This window comes from Chiroxiphia lanceolata, chromosome Z (assembly GCF_009829145.1).
Source record: "Chiroxiphia lanceolata isolate bChiLan1 chromosome Z, bChiLan1.pri, whole genome shotgun sequence".
Classification (NCBI taxonomy): domain Eukaryota; kingdom Metazoa; phylum Chordata; class Aves; order Passeriformes; family Pipridae; genus Chiroxiphia; species Chiroxiphia lanceolata.
The window spans coordinates 57,361,227-57,383,172 of NC_045671.1; the positions used below are offsets into that span (position 1 = coordinate 57,361,227).

Below are 21,946 nucleotides of genomic sequence, written 5' to 3' on the forward strand. Positions count from 1 at the left end.
AGTCTTAAGGTTGAAGTGTCTGAGGCTATTCACCATGTGTTTCTAGTGTGCCCATGCTTGGCCCTAAGGATGTCCCACAGGTCACCCAGTGCGCCTGCCTGCCTTGGGCTGTCAGACCCATGTGCTCATGGACACCCAGCACGCTGCTGCTGCTGCTGAAAGTCTCAAATCATGGACACTGCTGCTGTGACTCCAGAGCACAGTCAGCAGAAGCACGTAGGCTGTTTCTGGAGAAAGGACATTGCAGAGGCAGTGGACTATCACGTTTTGTGATCCTGGTGGAGGCTGCTCTCCGTGTCACCTGGAGCAGGCTGGAGAGCTGAGGTCCTACCAATCTGTTGGGAAGCAACAGCTACATCAGGACAGTTTTGGCCAGGGGAGCTGTCCATTATTACCTATCTGCTGTCAATCTGCAGGATCCTCCCCAGAGCTGGCTGCTGGTGGTATTACAGAACTACCAACACCTGGTTGGTATCAGATGTGCCCTTGTTACAGTTGAGAATATATAACATAACTGTAATCACAATGATATAAAAAGTGACATAATGCAAAGTTTACATGTAGTGGCTCATTAAAATAGTGAGAGCAGGATTCTGCCAGATTTGGGTGAATGTCTTGTCCAGCTCTGCATTATTTGAAGAATTTTTGCTGTGCTGAGCATCATTGCTTTTTACCAGCTATTTTTATGTCTGGGCTGCTTTGTTACAGGTGTCCTCAAAGCATTCCTATCACTTTAAAAAATACTAGATCCACTTTTTCAATGTTATTGGCTGCAGAAGGACACAGTTTCACTGTGGCATTTTTGAATTATCATGACAAAGTCTTATCAGAATGAACTTTTTTTTTTTTTGGTGGTGTATAATGTATTTCCAGTTTCTGATTTAACTAGCTGAATTTTCAGAAACTTCCAGACCTGTGGTCTTCATTGTTATACTCTATTTAAATAAAAACTAGTATTTAAAAATGAATTAATCTTGAAAATATGGATAAAAGCTGAAACTGCAAAGCTCTGGAAGAAGGGTTCCTTTTTAAATCGCTGCATTTAAGATGCTTATGGAAGATGATGGAGAATTGGATCCAATTTCCACCCTAGTCTGAGGTCAGTTCTGGTCTTTTAGCTCTTAGGATAGGTCTGTATAACTGGCATTGGGATTATGTCATCAATTCCATTTCTGAAGTAGTTCCTTTTTTCAAAAAAAAATAATAAAAATTCTAGTGTATTGAAATATTTGTTGAGTTTGAGAGTTAGAGTTTGAGAGTAATAAAAAAGATTAGAGTGTTTACCCTATAGTTGAATTTCAGCATGTTTTGTCAACACGAGATGGAACAATTTTAGTAGGAAGATTGGGAGCCCCCATTGAAAGCAGTATAATCTTATTCCACTGGGAGATGTAATGTCTAAAATTATTGGCTTATCTGGAAAATAAATAATAATCAATTCCCAGCATCATAGGTGTGGGAAATTTTTTCCATAATAAAATGGATTTTAATTTGGAAAAAGAATTTTAGACTGTGGGCCTTGGAAACTGAAGTCTAACATACATGGTCATGCATGTTGGGGTAACAAATACTCAAGACTGGTCCTATAAACTCTATTTATTGAGAACTTTCATTATTATATCTACTGTTACTACTGAATGTTGATAGTGTCTGAAAAATCTACTCATTTAACCTGTCTAAGCTATGTACCAGCACTCCTATTTATTAATAAAGTTTAAATCTTTCTGTATCAGACTATGTCTTTTGTTTTGGTTTTATTTCTCTGGGAATTGTTTGATGCTGGGAATTGATTTCAGTTTCCAGGTTGTACTGTCAAGCATGTTGCAAGGTAATTGAATTCCTGAAAACAAACAAACAAAGTGTGTCTGGAATGCAAATAGTTACAAAAATGTATTAATAAATGTCACATTGTTCTTTATTTATTTACTTTGCTCCATTCTCTGCCTTTTTATTCAGCTCTCCTTCAATAAAATTCTGATTTCTTGTTACACAGCTTTCATCGTTATTTTATTCTATTCTATTCTGTTCTAGTCTATTTATTATATTGCTTAATTATTAATGTTACAGAACCACAGAATCATAGAATCACACAATATGATGAGTTGAAAGGGATGAGTTGAAAGGAACCCACAGTCATCAAGTCCAACCCTTAAACCTGCACAGACCTGTTCCCAAGAGTCACACCGTGTCCCCGAGAGTATTGTCCAAAAGCTTCTTGAGCTCTGGCAGGCTTGGTGAGGTGACCGCTTCTCTGGGGAGCCTGTTCCAGTGCCCAACAATACTCTGTGTGAAGAACCTGATTCTATTCTATTCTATTCTATTCTATTCTATTCTATTCTATTCTATTCTATTCTACGTCAATAAGACTACCTACAAGGGCTTAAAATTATATCTTTCATTAAATGACTGATAATATGTAGTGGATTTGTTACCCTCTCTGAGAGGGAAATGGAACTAGAATAGATCATCTGATGTATATTTCACCAATAAGATATTCCATACTATGTTATGTCAGCTCAGATATAAAAGATGAGAAGGAAGTGAGGTCCTTCTCTCTTCCAGGTAGCTGTGTGGTTCTGCTACTTCGGGGGAGAAAAGCATTTGTTGTGGGAAGTAGTCTTTGTTGTTAGTTTTTCTCTGTGTGTATAGTGTTTATAATTTTTTTCTTCCTCTCTGTGTACATATAAAGCTGCTTTTCTTGGCAGTTTCTGTTTTCATAGTTTTTTCCCTTCTTCTCCCCCATCCCTCCTCCCCTTTCCCTCTGGAGACAGGTTGGGCGCAGGCCCAGTGAATACCTCGTGTTCACTCAAGGTAAACAATAACATAATCTAACACTCAGTGAAACTTTAATAATATCCATCAAACTATTTAATTTTTTTGACATAATCAATGCAACAAATGTGATTTTCATTTCATTATTCAGGAACAAATGCAATCTGACAGTACTTAAATCATTAATTGCTTGGATTGAAACATTCTGACACGTTATGTTTTAATATTTAATAAGATTTTCATTAAAATTTGTGTGAAACCCCCTTCTTTAGCTGGGGTTGGACTCTATAAAGAATTTCCCTGATGTTTGGTTAAACCTGTCAAACGTGGTCTCACTGTCTACCCATGTGTTGAACCAACCCCCAAAACACCTGAGATCAGGCTTATGTCTTTTTCCTGGAAGGACAAATATTTGATCAAAGAGTACAGCTTGAAAAGGCAAGTGTCTCTCTCCTTTGTGCTGCTGCTGAAGGAGCAGAAAGGTGACACATGGGTGATCTGTGGGAGGACTCCATCTCACAGAACAGTAGTTCTAGTATGAATTTATTACCTGGTGTATATGTGTGTATAAATATAAGACATTGTTCCTCTCTCTTTCCTGGAATCTCCAGCATGGATTCAGAAAGCCAGAAAGATACAGGAGAACGTGATATGTTAAGGTGATGGTATTTTGGTAAGAACACGATATTTTAAGGGCATTCACCTGTGCTATTTCTGAAAAATCCTCTGAGGTGTATATCAAGCAGTGCCTTTGTGAGTCTGATATTAGGTGATCCCACAGCACCATAGATAGTTTGCTTTTATAATGTTTTTTCTTCCTGTGTTATTTTTTGTTTCTTGTTCTCGTTCTTGTGTTATCTTTCTTGCTGAGTAAATATCATCACTGAGTGTGAGACACCAGGATAATATCTCTTCTCTGCTTTCTTTTTATGATTAAAGTTTCTCATTCCCAGCATATATTTTATAAGCAATAATAACTGAAAAATTACTTGGCATTTTTATGCATTTATTCTGAATAGTTTTATCTGAGTTGTAGTGGTAATTATTATCTCCTACTTACACATATCTCACCTTACTCTACTGTTCAGTTTATCGTTCTGTAATTTCTACTCCTCTCTGTCTAGCTTAGAATATTTGTTCTTAACAGGACTTATGGTCTCTGATGTTGGGCTAGCAATGTATTATAGTTATTATTATTCTTCTCTGTACTACCTAGAAACAAGTACAAACTACAGTGTTAGACTGCATGTCTCCAAATCTGGGGCAGAAAGCTGACTCCTGTCCCGAAGGTGTTACCATTGAAGTAAGAGACAGTGTACACAGATGAAAGAAGAATCCATTGACTCTATCAATTGTTTTATTGCCACGTGCTTTCTGTGTACAAGCACCCTGACTTTTTTTTGTTTGTTTAGTAGGCGTAATGATAAAGAAGCCAAAAGACAACCTAAATGTTCAGACAGTTGCTGTAGTTCATATCAAGCATGTTGCTGTTTGAAAGTTGGAGAGATTGATGCAAACTGTTGGGAGATCACCAGAATTAAACATTAACAAGAGACAAACAAGGACTCCTTGATTTTTTTAAAAAAATTTTTCTATATATTCCTCCTAATTTTTGTCAAATCAACTGCAACTTGAAAAAAGAGAGGGGTACCCAGGTGGCTGTATAAATGTAAGTCTGAAATTACACTTAAGTATTGTTTTTCTCCTGGACCCAAGGCCAGTCAGCCTGGTTTAACTATCTACTATGATAATATTCAATGGCATTGGATATATGGATCAAATTTGATATCATATGAATAGTTGTAGTTGAAGCAGAAATACACAAAGAGCTAGCAAATTCATTTTAAAATGGGCACACAAAATTTACAGAAAACAAATTATTGATATGTCATTAGCCTCCATATGATGACTGAGAAAAACGAGTCAGAAAAAAACATAAGAAGACACTTTTTTGTTTAAAGTAAAGGCAACTCTGTAGGTTTCTCTGATGTACAGAATCTAGTGTGTCACTTCTAACAGTTAGTAAACAGATATTTCTACATTCCTTACATTAAGGATTCCTGTTTTGCTGATGGATGTAGTGTTCTGCAGTGTAACATTTTTTGGATTTAACTCATTGGCAGTAATCCTGATGATAAGGGAATGCATGGTGAGAAGGCAATTTTTTTGTTAAAAATGGCAGTTCCTGAAGGGAGTAGTCTTCTGATGTGATATATAGCAATAGTAATAAGTGGTTGTAGATTTAATAGACAAAAAGAATTAAAATTACATTGAGAAGCTCAGTCTGTCTGGGAGGGAGTTGTAATTAAGACACATCTCCATTGCATTATAGTTATTCTGTCAATATCAGTGTGATATATTTTGTCATTTTTATGCGGATGCAACTTCTAGCCTTTAATAGACTAAAGAATTTATGTTTTGGCAGAATTATGAAAGACTCTGTCATTTTACATTAGCAGAAATACAAAAGACTTGCAAACTAAACCCTCATGCCCTGCCTGCTCCCAAACAAAAAAAAAAAAAAGACAAAAGATAGATGTGAAATATATCTAATAACATGAGCTAGAATGTATTTAATAGTGTTTTAATATTTATATTATTTCAGAGTAAAATTATGTAAGAATGAAATTCAGCAGATTAATTAATATGAAAGAGTGTTCAGTCTACAAATATAATGAATAGCAATACAGAACCTTTAAAATCTTCAGAGAAAGGGATAGGGAACTTGCTATTAAAGCATTGTTCAGTGCATATATTTTATATAACCATGTTTGAGGTGATATAACTTCCTTCAAGTATCAAAAATATGTTACTTGCAAGAAGCTAAAGAATCTGATCTTATATATTTGCTTGTTTGTTTTTATTGGGATTACTTTCATGGAGTCATCTGGAACTCATACACAATCTTTCATTTGTAACACTATAAATGAGAGAGTGTGAAAACCCCAAACCCTTTTGGACATTTTTCAGGGAAAAAGTCAAAGAGTGAAGGCAGCAAGACTCTTACAACTCTTCCTATCTTACAGAGGGAAGTAAAGCATAAGTGAGACAGAAACTAGGAGGAACAATAAATTAGGTGGCTGTAAACAAGTAAGAAAGAGGGAGGCTGAAGCTTCCAGAAAGCTAATTTAGAAAGAGAAAATGACCATCAAAATAGGAAAGGACCAGAGGCCAAGAAAAGAAAGAAGAAGGAAAAGTAGAGAAATGGAGAAGGTCGAAAGAAACAGCACAAACAGCAAATATCTACAAATATTCTGGGCATCAGTGTGGAAAAACTGTTATGTAATACTGTGATGTATTTGCCTTCATAATGGAATTGGATTTGATTAGCTCAGACAGCATAACCAGTTTTGTGCTCTTAGGGTGTTCGGCAAAAAAGGCAAAAATTTTCAGCGAATGTATCTTTTTTTAACATGCAGGGAAAAGAAGAGTAAGCATGTATCAGTGATATACTTCTAGCCCTCTAGTAACCTGTAAGTCATTGCTAAAATCTTTGAACAGTGTGTACTTTGAATCAACATCAACCAAATTTTTATTTCACCAAGACTGAACAATTTGCAAGACATTTTCAAAGGCTGGCTTGCCCATTTTCACTGAATTTTGAAATAGTAGAAACATGTATCTTTCTAGCATGAACATTAATACCAAAAAAACAAGGAATATGCAGATGAGAATAGACCTTATTAATTATTCCTGAGCATAGTCACCAAAATGTAAAGGTGAAATACCATCCAGAGATAAATTTGAAGAATTTATATATCTTTAATATAAATAAAAAAAATTTTATGGATAACTGCTATTATTAAGCAGATCAAAAGCAGTGTGGTTAGCAGGACGAAGAAGGTGATTCTCCCCCCCCTACTTTGCTCCTGGGAGACCCCATCTGGAGTGCTACATCCAGTTCTGATATCCCCGACATGAGAAGGACATGGAACTCTTTGAGCAAGTCCAGAGGAGGCCATGGGGTTGATGAGAGGACTTGTCAAGGAGTATGTCCCCTTCGAAGACAGGTTGTGAAAGTTAGGGTCGTTCAGCCTGGAGAAGAGAAGATTGCTTAGAGACCTCATAGCAACCTTCCAGTATCTGAAGGGGCCTACAGGGAAGCTGGAGAAGGACTGTTCATCAGGAGCTGCAGTGATAGGAAAAGGTGGAATAGCTTCAAACAGAAAGAGGGGGAATTTAGGTTAGATATTAGAAAGAAATTCTTTACTGTGAGGGTGGTGAGACACTGAAACAGGTTACCTTCCTGAGAAGCTGTGGGTGTTCCATCTCTGGCAGTGGTCATGACATTAGGCCTTGAGAAGCTATTCTAGTGGGAGGTGTCCCTGCCCATGGTAGAGGAGATTGGAGTTAAATGATCATTAAGGTCCCTTCCAACCCAAACCATTCTATGATTCTATAATTCTGTAATATCTGAACGTTATCTGCATAAGTATGATGTGTTTTGATTTTCCCTCAAAAACCAGGGCAAGGTGAGTAGTATTGACCTCTGTCTCCAAAGCATGGGTATAATTGGAGATATGAGCACAGTGCACATGCAGTGCCTGACATGACTCTGATGCGTGCTGGTGGCATGTAGTTTTACCAGCTCTTGGGGGCTGTGGTGAACACAAGGCATAGGAAAAGGGGCAAACACCATACTGCTGTTCCTGGCAGTGGTGACTCTTTGCAAGACACTTACACAGGTTCATATTCACAGACATGCAGTGCCTTAGGTGCTAGTAAATGCAGTAACTTACTTTGTAATATCAATTAGTTAATCAAAATAATACAGCTGGAAAATGACATTTTCATTTAATGCACAGTGAATACCCTAGGCTTTTTCACTGAGAGATGAGATTTCATGAAGTTAATGAAGATAACTTTTGCCTTATGTGGAAAATATAACAAAATATATACAGTGTTATCTACTAACAATATAAATAGAATTTGATGAAATTTGTGATTTGTTTACTGCTCCTTTTTTGGTAAAAATTAAACTTTATAGAGGTGGGGAGACTCACAGTATATGGCTTCCTTTGTTGTTTTATTTACCTCTTGTTAATTAATTCCTAAAATTATTTCAGATTACTAGATTCATTCATTCATTCATTCATTCATTTAGATTATGACTTAATAAATAAAAAGACAATTTAAGGGACAAAATACGCCTTGAAGGGAACACAGTATGCTGAGAGAGATAGATAACAGAGTTTTGCCTATTAACAGCACACATCCTCTGACAGACCAGAGAAATCTTCCATGATTTCTTAATGGAGAGGAAGGAGCCCTGTGCCCAATAAGTCACTCTGACAGTCCCAAATTGTTCAAGGGTGAAAATCTTGTAGGGATACAAGGTGCAAACTTTAAGGGAGAGCTTTACAAAGGCTGGGCTGTGAGGCACTGTGGGGACTGGGGAGGTCCTGGAGAGGCACAGGAATGATGGGGCCACTGCCTGGCACAGCACTGCTCCCAGGTATTTGAATTGGGCTTGGAAATACTGCTCTGACAGCTGCCTGACATGGAGGAAACTTGAAGAGATGTGCCAAATCTTCACTTACATCCAGACAACGACCCTAAGGGAAGGAGAGGGTTGTTTCCTTTGCCCTTCTGGCCCTGCATGAATCAATATTTTCATTAATCCTCAGATGCTGGCTTTTTTGAAGAATATGTATGCTTCAAAGAGTATTGAAAATTTGAAATCACGTTATACTTGTTTGCCCATGTCACCAAAAAAATCTAGTCTAAACAAATGCTTAAACAGAAGAACACTACCTTATTAAATTAAAGTATAATTTTGATATCCCATTTAAAAAAACCCTTTAGCCTGATCCCTTTTGCAGTGGTTGGAAATGCATGTTGAAGTTTGGGTTCCATTACCTTGACTGCAAGTTCAACTCCTCTTGCTGTTTGATATAGCTGGTTTTTTTCCTGACCTTTCCTTACTGTCTACAGGATAAGGCGGAGAAACTCAGAAAAATTCTGTAAAGTGAAGCTAAGAAGAAGGAGTATTTTACATTGATACACTTCAGGCTTAACCCTCTTGCTTCCTTTTTCCATAAGCTCATGGAGAGATGAAAAAGCATCCTTCTGCGGCTTTTGCAGGCGGAATGAGCTGTTATCAAAATGAAACCCCATCAGCAATGATTTCTCAAAAATAGACGGGGATCTAAAATGATGACCAGCAGCTCCAAAGAACCCAGGAAGCATTGGTGGGTGAAATTCTCATCCCTGCTTTCTAGTATATATAAGGGTGACAGCGGTGCAAAGCAACCTGTACAGGACTGCTGACAAAGGAGCCTTCTCTGGGCAGGAAAGGCCCGTCACATAGGGAAAAAGCATGCAGTCTCTTTGGGATAACTGACCGTGTGATCTCCACTACAGTAGATACAAAAATGAAGGTGGTTTTGTAACTTTTGCAAACTTTGACCTTTTAGCAAACTCAAAGCATTAGCCTGACTTAAAGTCTATTGTGCTATGTAGATGTTTACACACAGACGTGTCATTGCATAATTGCTTGCTTCAAAATAGAAAGAAATAAGACCAATTTAGCTGATTTATTTTACTTGTCTACTTTTAAGGTGAGCAAGTTCTTGGTGATCAACTTGGTGAGAAGTCCACTGACTGTCCAAGGAGCCTTAGAAGAGACAGATGCACATCTGCCTCCATGGGGCAAACCTCCATTTTCTTAGGGGAATAAGGAGGCCTTATTTACAAGGCTGTTTAGGTTGCACCTGATTGAAAAGTAAGCACAGTTTAAGGGGACTATCATACCAATTTTTTGATTTTCCAAAGAGAAATCTGCAACCACTTGCACCTTTCTGACTGTGAAGTTAGGCCCTCTTCAGTTAGGGCTGTCCCTAGGGACTCAATCAGCAGCTGCAGACCTGAAATTTTCACCTGCTTTCTTGGCAGTTTCCTGGGTCTCTGGAGTGACCCTAAAGGACATCTGTCCTAGTTACAGGGGCCTGTTTATCACTATGTGGGTATGACCAAAACTGTGTATTCTACACCCTCTCTGTCATTTCTGATGAACTGTTAATAATGGATCATTTGCAGCAGCTGCCCAGGGCACACCTGACACCTCAGGCTACAAGCTGGGTGTTAAAGGCACCAATGACTCAGCTGTGATAACTCCCCTCCGGGGAGGCATTAGCACATTCGCACCCAGCCTGAGGGGTCATCTCTGCTAATGGGCCATACTGGACTGGCATAATAGGCAGATGCAACGACCCAGACTGTCAAAGACTCCAAAAATATCCCATGACTCAGAGAGTTATGTCACCCATTGTGAAACTCCCCACCCTGGGGGAGGTACTGACCACTCCCACCTGAACCTGACCATATATAATCTTGGGGTTTTGGGACTTCTGGTACCACTTGTTGGATTCACAGGAGGACCAGACCTCCAACAGGACTGTGACTGCTACTCTCAACAAGACTGTGATCATTACTCTGACAGAACTGTGACCATCATCTGGACCAATAGGTTTCCTTCAACTTTGCACCCGGGGGGGCCGTGTGGTGCTCAGCAGAGGGGTCAATGAACACCATTCTGTTCTTGTCCCAGGGTCCTGGGTTAAACATCTGTCTTTGGGGGTTAAACCTAGTTTTCTCTGTATCATTGTATTTATTGTAATCTTTCTAGTAAATTGTATTTCTGTCTTAGTTTAACAAGATTACAATTTAAAAATTAAGAAACTTCAGATGGAAGTGTGGAAAAGGAAAAGAACCACTGAATAAACCATCTGAATAAACAACAAATGGTGCAGTCAAAAATTTTCAGAAGAAACAAAACAAAGTCCCACTTACCCAGGTGGGGAGAAGAAACCTGCGGCAACCCAGGGTGGGGTGCCGAAAAGGAGAGGGGAAGGCAGGACTGTCCCGGTAGTTCAACAGCTGCTCGCAGCCACGTGCACCCACAACCAGCAGCCGATGGCATCACAGCCAGTGATGAAGGAGTCTTTTCTCCTGCAATGCCTGGCATCTGCTTCGTTGTGATGTTCTCTTGCAACTATATCTTCAAAACAATTCACATCCATTGACTAAGTCAAAGGCTAAGTAATGGAATCCTTCTGATATGCTGTCATGAAGCTGCACAATTTTGGGATGCTTTAAGAGGCAACAGATTCTAGCAGATGGAAGGTTACAAATTTTATGGTTGTGTGAATTATATATATGTATATTACCCTGACAGGTTAGAAAAGGCAAATAAGGTTTAGGTTTATCTTTTTTTTGACTTGATACTCCTTTCTATTTTATCAATATTACATTGTTACCATGTTCGAGCACAGAACAACTTTTGTTTGAATTATACATGAAAGGATATGAGCTACAAGTAGTTTATTTGCCTAGGTGCTTCAAATGCTTTCTGTCATTCAATTTAAATTTGTACCCCTATCACTTCATCAAGAAAAAACTCCCTACATTACTTTCTGTATTGACTTTATATCTCTGCTGTCCAACTTTCTATTCCACTTAAATGTGATTTTTTTGCTTCCTGAATTCTCTGATAACTTCTTTTCTTCTGAGCTTATTATGAAATCTTATGACAATAATTCAAGAGATAGCACAATGTTATTTACATATTTCCTATTATAGTGTGTATATAATGCCATCCTCTACCTTCCTTCTCCTCTTTCTCAATAACAGAGATAAAAACAGTGGATGAATATGAGAATTCATTTATATTCATTCCTGATGATTAAAAACCTTACTGTTGTTTTCAAATCAACCATTACTTACACAGCTTTCCAGTTCAAATTTGTTTCTTTACCATTGTCTTCTAGTAGTTCTTTGTAGGACATTTTAGTATCCATTTTTCTTTCTTGTTACACTCTCTTGAACTCATCCCACTGAGGGAGATGGATAAACAAATGCCAGTACAAAAAAAAAAAAAAAGCTTAGAATGCCATTGAGTCACGTATAATTTTCTTCCAGAGTTTCTAGCACATTGTTCCTTGATATAGATCACACTCCCATTCAGAAGGGGCAGATGACTGTCCCTGAACTTCTCTCTCCCTTAAGAACACAGAGTAGATGATTTGTTTGTCAATACTGACATATTTCCCATCTCAGTCAACTTTCTCTTGGTTTAGAGGAAACTCTACTTCTTTTCCCTTCATTTTCTTGTACACTCTGATACAACCAGGTAGGCACGGTGAGGGCTTTAGACCAGCATCAGCACAACTTCAGGTAACATAACTTCCCACTCTGCTCCCAGTGGTTTCCTGTTCTCAGTGGGATAACTCAGTTCATTTATGACAACACTTTTGTTGTCATAGCTCGCAAGAACAATTACACAAGCACTTCTAGAAAATGCCTATTATGTCTGTGCTCTGTTCTTTACTAATTTTAATTACTATTCCTTATTGCAAGGTTGATGAGTGATTTTCGCTGTCAGGAAAGAAACCTGCTCAGCAATGACTTCAGTAGGAATGGAAAATTTCTGATTTCCAAGATGCAACAAAATGCAGCAAACCCAATTTTGGCCATATCAAAATGTTCCAATTCTTTGAGAGTAAATATTCACCTCTGATAAAGGTAGAAGTACTGTGTTTTGATATAATTTCATTTTGCAGTGAGTATGCTTGTGCGAAAGGTAAATATTCCAATCATTATTCAGTGCTTCGCTGTATGAAACCCATGTTTTCCTGCAAAATGCTTTAACTCTGTAGAAGCAGCACTATCTGATGGCAAATTATCCTGTGGGGGAATTTCTAGGCAGCTCAACCCATGACGAAATATTGAGCTGCAGTAAATATTTTCCTCAACTCTCTGCTTAATTTGGCTTCTAGATATGGGAATTCAAAACTAAAACTTCTCCACCACTTTCTTGATTGTTCCAGTGAATGCTGCTGTTGCTGGTTCATACAATTGTGGAGGGGACTACTGCCTGAGCAATGATCTTTTGTATTAGCTAGTAAAATATGCTTATCATTTCCCTGTAACCCTGATGCCATAGTTAGAATACATTTATGTTTATATATGTGCTCACTAGAGTTATCAAATTACAGACTGTAGCAACGCTCTAGCTTTAATCTTCGTAGTCCTTTTTTATTATTTGTTTTTGTTTGCAGCTGTTCATATATTTCATTTGTGAGAAGCTTTATACCCTAAGCTACTTAAAGAAAATGCTAATTTGCTGTATTCATAATCCTACTTTTGATGAAACCTCACTTAAACAGCTTTATTTATACTGCTGCGTTTCATATTCCTTCCTATTTTTGTGGAGTTTTTTCATAGTCTTTCATATTTCTTTCCTATAAGGGTTTGTGATTGTAAGAGCAGTTGTACATTTACCACCTGTTGGAGGACTCCGAATATACACCTTTTAGTTGTTAGGTCTGGGCTCAGACTTTGTTCAGAGAGGGAATTCACAGTAATTTCCAGAACCCAACTCTGCTGTTGTTTATTGATTGTATCCTTTACCAGCTTAACGATCACTTTTGGTAACTGATGGCATTGACCAAAGCTCTATTTCAAAAAAAGATTTAAGTAGCCACCATTACTTGTATTTCATAATGTTCACTTTCTACTTTGCAATCTTTTTTCTTGCTTATTTCTATTGCAAGTACAACTACCAGGCAGGACCAGGGTGGCCTGGGGAACTGAACAAGCAGAGTTCAGAATCTGGCAGGAGGTCAAACTCTACCATACCTAGCCTGAAGAAGATAGATGACAGCCAGAAAGCTGGCAAATATCAGGAAATGAAGCAAAATGCTGCAGGCAGATTATGTTGATTGTGGATCACCAAGGAGGTTGTGTTAGAGGAGAAAACCTTATACGAGAGCATGACGTATGGAGAAAACTCTGTAATTGAACCCTGGGCATTACGTCATCACTGGAGGAAAAATAAAGTAGACTTGAAACTGGAGCTGGATAATGATAAATCTGCTGTGAAGATCCCAAGAAGGGAAGAGCGGACTGCAGAGTTGCTAAGCCCAATAAGGCAGCGTGACACAGAAAAAGTAGGAGGCATTGTAGGCTGTTCTACTAGTACTAAAGGATTTTTATATGTAAAGGTTGGGATAAGAACTCAATAAAATGGGTATTCTTGGATATTATATATTATGAATGCAGATACAGGTTAGAATTTTTCATGCTAGTGCCCTAAACATGTTTTCTTTTTTTTTTTTTAAAGAAGATGATAATTGCCATATTAAAATTCAGGTTTATTTAATCCACAATATTCCTTGTATGCACTAATCTTGGTTGTTATGGGGTGTTATGACCTGTCCCTGAAGATGAGGGTAACTCAGCTTCTTGTTAATAGATCCCTTGGGGCAGATTAGAGTGAAACAACACTGACTGACTTGTGTTCATTTCTATCTATCTAATCTATCCACACATATACATATATGTATATATAGGGTTTATTTTAGAACAATTTGGTTGCCATGGAAAGGAGGTGTATATAGATATTTTGGTTATTATCTATAGAAAGAGAGCAATATAAAAGTTTAAAAACATAGCTCTTTTGGTCATAAGTACTGTTTTAGCATGTTAAAGGTTTCACAGCTACTTGATTTTAACAACAAAAATTACATAATAGGAATTCAGTTAACATTTCAGAGTTTGGATACACTAATTTACTCATGATGTTCTTATTACAATAAAAATATATTTCGAAAATTCCTTTTGTATAAACAATATTATTATGATGAGTCTAGAATTCTTCTAAGGGCTTTTTAAGATACTGAATTTTTTTTTTTTAAATTTAACCAGTGGAGAGGAAGAAAGACATTTTCATTGGGATTTTGCATGCTGCAAAATTCATGGTAAAAAGAAAGCATTAAGCATTTGAAGTCTAAAGTTGAAAAATCATGTAGATTAAGAACATTTGTGTTACTGCTGTGAAGTGTATATTCTGAGTAATCTCGCATAAAAGTAACACCCACTCGGTTTACAGCAAACCTGACAGTCAGGTGATCTCCATTTCCTAGCCTGTGAGCATCCTAGAAAGTGTTGCCCATTAGATGCCCCAACATGATGAGAAGGATTTGATGTCAAAGAGAGAAACAGCAATGGGCTGCCCACAGAATATTCTTTGCTGAGTTTATATTATGTAGACATGTGAGAGTTGAGAACCACTTTTGAATGAAGAATTTCAGTCACCTGATGATCCAAGGTGTTCATAGTCCAAAGAAATCTTTTCAGAAGACTGTCCCATGGGATGAGAAAACTTTTCATTATTAGGTTAATGTCAGACTACCAGTATTCAGCTGTTCCTGACAATTGCCAAATGCCTTATTATGAAAAGAGTTGATGGAGTTTATCAAGGTCATAGAGGATATGTCTACATATCTTAACAAAGCCATGGCTTGTTTTAGTTTGAACTTGGGTAGACAGATTTGACAAGAATCAAACTGAGAAGGTATGGTAACTTAGCAGTTTCTGTCTTAATTTTGGATTGAAGGAATTAAATCCATTAGTGTGTAAGAAAATAAAAGTCTTTGTGTATCTTACAAACAAGATAGAGATTCTAGTAGTCTTATTGTAATACTATTTGTGAGCACTAGAATTCATGTAAACTTGGGAAAGCAAAATCAGGCAGCTTTATGTACAACATTTTCAGTATTAAAACAAGAAACAGTATGCACAAAAACGCCTTTTATTTGTCTGGGGGGCTTATTAACATTAGTGTTCACAACCTTAAATATTAGTGACTAACCACTCGAATTCAATCAGCATTTGCAAACTGATGCTTCTCAATTTAGAAGACTTAGCTAGACACTGTTAAAATCATAGTATTAAAGTTGGCTGCAGTTATTTTAAGTCCTGCCACTGGAACTCATTTTTTCAGCTAATGGTATTTTAAAGCAGTATATAAAGATTGTTTCTTTACAGGCATGTGAAATATCAGGAAATAAAAGCAAATTACTGTGAACTATGGCCTTGTGAGAACAAAAGGTACTTGGAGCATTAAGGAATTTATGAGTAGGAGCAGTATGCCAATACCTAATCTGAGGTACATTTCCAGCAAGTAAAACTCAGACTGAAGGTTTTTCTGGCAGAACTAAATATTAAAATTAATTTACTTGAAATAAAAGCTAAATTGTTTTTGCTTATTAAAGGATATTCTTCAATTTTTCTTAATAGCACACTTGGGGGATCTCAGTGCATGAAACACACACCCAGCTACAGGCATCATGTGTTGGTTAGACCATGTCCCTTTCAGCGTTTGGATGCATTTTTGCAACCCATTAGAAGATGGCACAGAAAACTCTCACCTAAGCCATCTTTCAAAGGAGCCAAGTAGTTGGAACTTTTGCTTGGAACATAGGAAACAACATTAAACTAATTAGGGAGTCTGTGTCAGCTCAATAAGCATGCTTACATGGTGGAAAAGAAAGATGATTTTAAGCTACAACATTTAGCCCACCTCCAGAATAGCAACATTGTCATTTGAGAACTTTTTAAGTATCAGGGATTGAAAGCATGTGCTTGAAAACACCTCTCAGACAGAATGAGGCTTAAAATATATTTGCCCAGGTCTCAATGAGAAGATGGTCCTTGTATATGCTGAAAAAACAAAGTACAGTGGAGGTGTACCTGAAAGCACTACTAAGTGAGACCTCAACCCCTTCTGCCCTGTTTTACAGGTTTAGGAACACCAGGCAGAGCCAAAAGTGAAGGTGGTGCAGCGAAGCCATACACCAGTCCGGACTTGGACAAGAAGGTCTTCTCTCTGGGTGCGTAATGCCCTTTTGCAGCTGCTGATAGAGACAAATTGGTCACTTTTCTAATGGAAAAATGATCTTGCTAGTTATGTTAGTTTTACAGAAGTAAATGCTTATAATTCAAGATACATTTTAAGGTTCAGCAGGTATTTTAAAAAGATAGGTGTGGACTATTTCAGTATGTTATTTTAACTACATGAATAATGAAGTAAACTGACTGCAAAAGCTAGAGTTTTTTTAGTCTTTTTTTTCCTTTCCTTTCCTTAAGCTTTAGTTTTGTCCTAGATTTAGCTTTTACATTTGCTTTTTCTTGATCTTTTCTTTGCTCTTTGCCCATATGAGAGTGTTTAATAACAATAAAAAAACCCAAGCCAAACAAACCCAACAGTTTTCTTATATAGGAATATTACACATATTTTATTCTTTCACATCTCCCCAAACCTCTGTGTTCAATAAATGTCATGAAAATATAAAGCTTCCTATATTATGCTGAAATAAATTACAACTGTAATAATTCGAAATGGTAAGATAGATAATATATTAAAATCGGGCTATTATTCATCTTTTGATTGAAGGACATTTTAAATTCAATACGTTCTTGGTATGCTTGAAATGCTGTGTGATATTTTCTGTTCAGTTTCCACTTGTTTTATCTACTTTTATGTTTTCTTGGGGGTTGATTTTTTCTTTCCCTTTGACATTTCGTTGTCCTCACTAGCCAGATAAGGGCAGAACACCCTTGTGGTGAATTTTTCATCTACTTTGCTTTTACCTGTCTCCTATGTTCAGTCCTAAAAGTCCTAAGAATGAAAAATATTGGGAAAACCTTTACCTCTGAATTCTAGTTTACCCTCTTCTTTCAGAGATAAAAAGAAAATCACTGTACACAGAGACCCAGGTTTGCCTTCCAGAAGCACGTCAAAGTATAAATGGAAGAAGGGTAGTGAATGATTATACTGTGTTTAGCGACATCACATATCACATGAAAGTAGGATATACATTTCAATTCCACCATAACCCTTGCTATTTTTACAAATAGGAAATTAAGCTAAAATACAGAGGCCAAGTATGAATATAATGGGCAACATTATAACATTCCATGAGAATTGAGAAACCTTTGTGTTTTTTTTTGTTTTTGTTTTTTTTTGTTTTTTTTTTTGGTTTTTTTTTTTGTTTGGTTGTTTTTTTTGTTTTTTTGTTTTTTTAAATTTAGTTTTTGACTCCTGTGTGAGCACAGTGTAATGAGAACTGTCAGTATTGTCACATTTCTCACTTATGTTCTGTTTATTTTTTAAAAAGCTTGTTCATGATCTCTAGGGCTGGTGTTTCACACTCCACAGATTGAGAATGATTGTCTAAGCACTTGGAGCAACTAACACATGAATTAAAAGACCCACATTCAGTTCACAGTCCAAGTGTGGCTGCTGGTAGATAGTTTAGAGTCTCTCTTTGATTTGCAATTCTGTAATAGGTGAGAATAGCATTCCACAACAATAGCCCACTTATGAAAGAAATTAAGTTTGTTAAAGGAATATGCTATGAGAGGTTTTTATACAAGACAATTTGGTACAAGCAGACACATGCATGTATCCTTCTGATCTGTAAATACATGTTCTTTTATTTTATTTACAGAGCTTAGCCTAAAAATCAATATTATATAGATAAATATGTAGTATTACTGTACCATCTATGGATGAAGTTCAGTATTCTTTAAGAGACAATATTTGTTTTCCTTTCTGCAGAACTCTAATCAGAAATATGCTTATGGTTACAGGACTATTTTCAAATAGTAGTTGTTGCATCAGTGTCCATGGCAACTTAATTTTCCATGTTTTTTCTTCTTATTTTTTTGGAATACACTGTACATAACTCTTGTTAGTTACTCTTTTGAAATGTGAGCTTTAACAACCTTGAGATTATTGTATTTTATTTGATATTGAAATATTGCAGTATTATAAAAGATTACCTTGTGGACTGAAAATAAACTGCATATTCTGACATATATGATGTTCAGCTTTGAGAAGGATACTGTCTTGCTGATCTGTCTAGGTACATTTTAAAGCCTAAACCAAAAGATGTACCTGCAGGGTATATTTACCAGCAGTATTTTGCATCACACATATCTGCAAGCTCTATCTGCTCTTATATTTTATGTTTGCAAGTTTTACATCATGTAAACACATTAAGTTTCCTTCAGCTGAAGCTAGGAGACTGAATACATAGGTGAAGTACCAGGCATTTAAGACTAACATTTCAGTGTCAGTGTCTTAACAACAGAATGGTTAACACTAGAAATTATACACATCTAACGTAACAAATACAATTAATGAATGTTTTGATCTGAAAGCATTTTAAAATGTTAAAGTATTACTAATTTGCACTTTCTTAAGTATCTAGTAAATTGTGCACAAAAGTCAATGGCCTCTTTTTATAATTCTGCAAAGACTAAAAAGAAGAAAGCTGTATTTTAAAGTCATTACACATCACTGTAATCAGTAAATTCTTACAGACTATTCCTTAATATAGTTTGAACTTTTATTATAACCAGTGAAACTAAAATTTACTTGCCCCTCACAGGTGATGCAGGTATGATACACTGCTGTTGTGTGTCTTATTACATTCTTTCTTCTACAAAATGAAGCAGTTTCCAGTAGTTTTCCCTGTCTCAACAATAATGAGTGAGAATATAGGTAGAGTCTCACTGTTGCTGTGCTCACTGATGGAGAAACAGCATTTGTTAAGGACTGGGTTATGGCAAATTTAGGAGGCACTTAAAGCAACCAGAATCCTCCTGCTGACAAGTCAAGACTAGAGTCTGAATCTGCTCTGTAGGCGTATAGCTTCAGGTTAATATTACCCCTGGTGCACCCATTGGCGCTAGCAGATTATTTTGATAACATAGTGCCTACAAACCGTGTTGCCTTATTTGGTTCCATTTGCTTATTTCAGTCTCTTTGACATTCATTGTTCTGAAGAGCTAATTCCTTTCTTAAATAAGAATGGAAAAAAACCCCAAAAACCCTAAAAAACCAACCCTGCTTTCTCATTAACTACAGGTGGTCTGTGCACATGGGAGCTGATGCTGATTGCGAGTAACTTTTCCTCACAAGGAATTCTTGTGGTAGAAGATATTTAGCATTGGATAGCACAGTGCAAAGAAGAGCAGGTGAAAGGAAAACAATACAATAAATTTTCCTGAACTCTGAGTGTGCCTAATTTCTGGAATGTAGGTCTGATCTCATTTGGAATCTCTGGATATGAATTCTATTGTCTTGTTGGTGGGAGTTTTTGACATTATCAGGCTTTGCAGATGGGGAACATGATGTTAGAATTATTTGCTATTGAGATTGTTAAGCCCATGATTGCAGCAATGGAAATAATATTGTAACTCTGTCGTGTGAACTTTGACCAATGTTTTCTAATTGAATTAAAAAAAAATGGATTTACTTACACAGAGTTTTAAGTAGAGACTACTGTTCAACATTTTATTTCACTTCTATCACTGAAATACGTAATTTTGTTTTCCAGACATGGACGTCTAAACCCACTATGGTTAAAGTGCACAATTTATGTAGCATTCTATTTTCTATAAGGTTAAGTATGACTCATTGGAAACATCTAAATCCTGAATGGTGATTCACCACCAAAGCGGTGAATTACTGCTTTTGGATGCAGGGTGGCCAAGGTGGGTCATCAAAGATAAGAACAAAAAGAGAACAAACAGATGACTCATAGCATCGACAGCAAGACACAAGAATCGTTCAGAATTTCGTGATCAGTTTAACAATGTTTCTCACGAGAAAACAAAACAAAGCTCTGATGTCTGCTGTTTTTTCCTTCCTTCCATTGTAGTGATGTGTAAAGGCTTAAATAAAATTGTAATCCCAGACAAAATTGTTATTCCAAGGAATTCACATGTAATTTTAAATATTTTGTGGGAAATGAGTGAAATGGATAGTGTGAGAGGATGGGTGGAACACTAAGCCAGCAACATTTTATAAGAAAGTGCAAGAACCAAGACAGATCAATGAGAAGCATTTTTCATATAGCTGAATAAAAATGAACTTGACCCAGCTACTTCTCTAAGTAACAATGGATTTTTGCACACATCATAGCAGAATATGGTTTCATTTTGGCACAGGGTAGAGGAAGTGTTAACCTGGGACATCAGTTTGCAGAAATATTCTTGGTTTTTGGAGGGTGCCATAAGGCTGAGAAATGATTTCGAGAACATCCCAGTAACAGACTGTTAAAGCTGGTGTTACTGGGGCATCATAAAAGAGTGTGCTTGATCTGATACCATTTTAAGATTAAATATATCGGATCAAGCAGTGCTGGAGGTGTTACATAGGCGGGGAAAGAAATCAAGAATAATCTGTAAGTGAGAAAGGGAAGCTGACAGGGTAGATGGATGGGTTAAAAAATAAAAGAAAGTGCGTAATCTTGGCAACTACAAAGTTGCTATCAACAGAAACCTTATAGGAATATTTTCTGTATGTGAGGTATATCTGTATTTGTATTTTATTTATATATATATATATATAATATATGTATCTATATACTTGTATTTTTTGCATGTTTCTTTCTGGTGATGAAGTTTACAGTGTGACTAGTAACACCTCTGATAGACTTTTCTAGGTGAAAATAAGCTTTTTATGGAAAGCTTTTAATTCCAATTTAATATTGTTTAATGATAAGCAGTTAATTGCTTACTGTATTGGAATTGTTAAACAGTTACATCATCTTAGCCTTATGTTCCCCAAAACTACCTATATTTTTAAAATATTTTGGACTGATGAAACTATTGCTGCAAGTCAGGCATCCCTCCAGATACCTTAGTGTTGCATATATAAAAAATATTAACTGTGCTCTTAGACCAAAGGCAGGTCTTCTCTGTCTGTAAATGCCTAAATTACCACTGAACAGTGAGTCAATGTCTGCACAATAGCTCTTGGCCTCCAAAACTGTCTTTGCAGATGCCTGAAATAGTTTCAGAACTTATGTCTGGCAGTTTTGCTCTTCTTCTCTGGAAAAATTAGATCAACAGAAATGTCTGAATATGGGTGTTGATCAAGTATTTGCGGATGACCAAAAGTCAAGAGATTTGTTACTCTGCTTTGATAACATAAAAAGGACTAAGGTCCTCAGCTGGAGGCTATTCTGGTCTTTTGCAGGTAAAGTAAATGCTAATGAGGTAAATAGCCATGGACATTCTAACACACAGTTAAGGTGCTTGTAAATTACATTGCTCTGCCTCTATCCATTATTGTTTCAGTGTCTGGAAACATTTACTGAGTTCATAACTAATGTTTCAAACTGACTTTGCTAAGAGCTTGTCCTTTCATAACTTTCCTTTCATATGAGTTTGTGATTGCTTTAACTTCTAAAGGATCATCAGGAGTAGCTATAAGCTTAAATTTAGCCACAAAACCAGAACATGTTGACTCACCCACAGTGTCAGCTGCCACCGAGTAGGTTTAATGAATGAAAAGATACGTGTTGCAGATTCAAAA

The 21,946-nt window shown here is 36.7% G+C and overlaps 1 long non-coding RNA gene across 2 annotated transcripts in view; it reads left to right on the forward strand.

Moving 5' to 3' along the window:
- LOC116780803 overlaps positions 1 to 16,439 on the forward strand; it is a 33,553-nt gene extending 17,114 nt beyond the window's left edge. For both annotated transcript variants that reach the window (XR_004354637.1, XR_004354635.1), the window contains one exon: positions 16,356 to 16,439. This is a non-coding gene — a long non-coding RNA (uncharacterized LOC116780803). The remainder of the gene's footprint in view (positions 1 to 16,355) is intronic.
- Positions 16,440 to 21,946: the final 5,507 nt, after the last annotated feature.